Source organism: Egretta garzetta, unplaced genomic scaffold (assembly GCF_000687185.1).
Source record: "Egretta garzetta isolate BGI_Z169 unplaced genomic scaffold, ASM68718v1 scaffold417, whole genome shotgun sequence".
Lineage (NCBI taxonomy): Eukaryota > Metazoa > Chordata > Aves > Pelecaniformes > Ardeidae > Egretta > Egretta garzetta.
In genome coordinates this window covers 556,972-559,387 of record NW_009260227.1, presented here as the reverse complement: position 1 = coordinate 559,387, position 2,416 = coordinate 556,972, and the positions used below count along the sequence as shown (strand labels likewise).

The 2,416-nt window shown below is 52.2% G+C and overlaps 1 protein-coding gene across 1 annotated transcript in view; it reads left to right on the top strand.

Moving 5' to 3' along the window:
• Window positions 1-2,416, top strand: part of VAV2 (vav guanine nucleotide exchange factor 2) — a gene marked incomplete at its 5' end in the record, with an annotated part of 161,863 nt that overhangs the window by 668 nt on the left and 158,779 nt on the right. The gene's annotated exons all lie outside the window — the stretch shown is intronic.

The window sequence follows — 2,416 nt, the reverse complement described above, 5'->3', positions numbered from 1 at the left end:
GCAACCGGTAACTGGGGGCTCGGTTCAGCGACCCCAGCTGCACCCCGGCCTGGCCGGCCCCCCGCCTGCCCCGCTGCATCGCCGCGCTCAGCTCTGGGAAGTTGGAAGCTTTAGGGCTCCCTCCTTGGAAATGTTTCCCGTTTCTGCGTGTTTTGGTGGAAGCAAACGGGGCAAAAAAAAAATAAAAAAAAAAATAAAAATCAGCTCTGGTTGTTTTGGGTTTAAATGCTCTGCTTATGTTCTTGCAAGCCGAGCAGCGCGGCATTTGCATGGGAATTAGGAAGTGAAATCGAGTAGAAACAAATGAAATGGGGTACTTTGTCCTCCCTACCCGGCAGCCACCGTGTTGACAAGCGCACGGTAAACTTGTCATCTGTTTTTGAACAAGAACAGGTTTTATTGGTGGAAGGGAAGGGAAATTTCCTGGTAGCAAGGGCGTGCGAGAGACTGTTTAACTTTATTGAAGGCTTCAAAGATAAATAATGAATAACATTAACATGAGTTCTGGCTATCTGCTGTGCAAGCACGCTGCTTATCTCGCAAGTGCCTTTCCCTTCTTCCACCGGAGTTTTGTTCCAGGGCAATGGTGTTTTTTGTCTGTTCGGCCCCCTCACCCAGCAAGACGTAACCCTGGGTGCTGGGGGGTGCCGTGATTGAGGGCAGCTGCGAGCTCCCCTGCGAGGGGGTCAAGGCCCGAAACTTGGAGCCACGCTTTGGGGAGCGAAGCGCGTTTTGCCACGTGCACGCGAGGATGCCGCTGCTCGCTTGCAGAGCCGGAGACCTGAATCCTGAGAAGCACCGGGGTGGGAAGTCCCAGCCGTATGGTGAAAACCAGCCCGTGTCAGCTCTCGTGTTGGGGCGTGCGACCTGCCGGCGTGGGGTAAATAACAGCGCGTGCTGATGCCCCTTCCCGGGGTGGAACAGTGCTGCGAGACTTCCTCCCGGCTTTCCAGGCTATAAACTGATCAAACCCTCTGCCGTACAAACTGATGTTTCCAAATATAAACTGTCGCGCTGGAGCTGTAGATGTGCAGGGACTAGCGCTTTCTTAGAACATGCTGAGAATGGCATACTGTGCATTTTTTTTTTTTTTTTATTCTTTTAAGGAAATATTATAGACCTACAAACCTAATTTTGGTTTCTTATTTGCCCTGTGGGGAATTAAGAGTGGGTTTAAAAATGGTAGCTGCTATCTAGGGAAGATCCCGATGGTAGTTTGGAAAGGAGGCTCCTGCTGCCCTTGCCGAGGCAGGTGTTGCTTGCTGCAGGTGTGAGGTTTCCAGCCCAGCCGTCCTTAATGAAATCGCTTTCTGCCTCCCCCACCTGGCTGCTTCCCTGGCTTTAGGAGGAGCATGAAGGGAACTGGCCGAGTTGGATGGCTTTGGTGGTCATCACTGCAAGAACCCGGTCGTCGGAGCGAACCGGCATAGCCTGGCCAAAGCTGAGCCCGCCAGGATCATAGAATTGTAGAATGTTTTGGGTTGGAAGGGACCCCTAGAGGTCACCCAGCCCAACCCCCCTGCAGGAGCAGGGACACCTTTAACCACAGCAGGTTGCTCACAGCCCCGGCCAACCTGGCCTGGAATGTTCCCAGGGATGTGCCGAGCCGTCGCCTGGCGTGGGAGTGGATGCTGTGGCAAGGCTCAGCTGATGCTCATCCTCGGCCAGGATGGGACCCAGATCAATCCAGACTTGAGTCTTTATTCTTGCTCTTATGTCTTTGGTGTTTCTCTGGCAATTCCTGGATTTGGGAATCTGGCTTCTCCCCCAGGGTAGCTAAAGACAGGGGGGCATCTTGTGCTCTTTACCTCCTGTGCATCCACAGCGCTGGCAACCCGGGGAGGAGAGAGGACGGGGTGGGGGGGGTCCTGTGCCCGGCCGGGGTGGGGACAGATGTCCTGCAGTGCTGCAGCTATCGGCGAGCAGTTGGGTCTCTCTGGGCCCAATTTCAGAAGAAGAGGGCAGGAACCCGTCTTTGTCACCCAGCTGTGATGCGTTCAGACAGGGGTTAGGGATGTGCAAGACAGAGTGTGCCTAGAAACTTCAGAGGTTGTTTTTGATGATAAATGCACAATTCTGCCTGGCTGGCTGGGCTGGCTAACCAGCCGTCTGCCTTACTCCAGAGATTATTATTTTTTCTTTTATTATTCAGTCAAAATGCCAGGGGGCAAGACACTTGTGCTCGACTTGAAACACCCAGTAATATTCTGTCATCTACCTTTCTCAGTGAATTAAATGGGGTTGTGCAGGTGTGTAATGAGAAACAGATTTTTGCCGCAGGTGAGCATCGTTTCAAAGGCCAGGGGTGAAATCACATCTCTCCGCAAAGAAAAGCTTTAAGATCCAGACACTGTTGTGTGTTTGGTGAGGTTTTTTGCTGTTGGTTTTTTTTTTTTTTTTTTTTAATTTCCCCCCC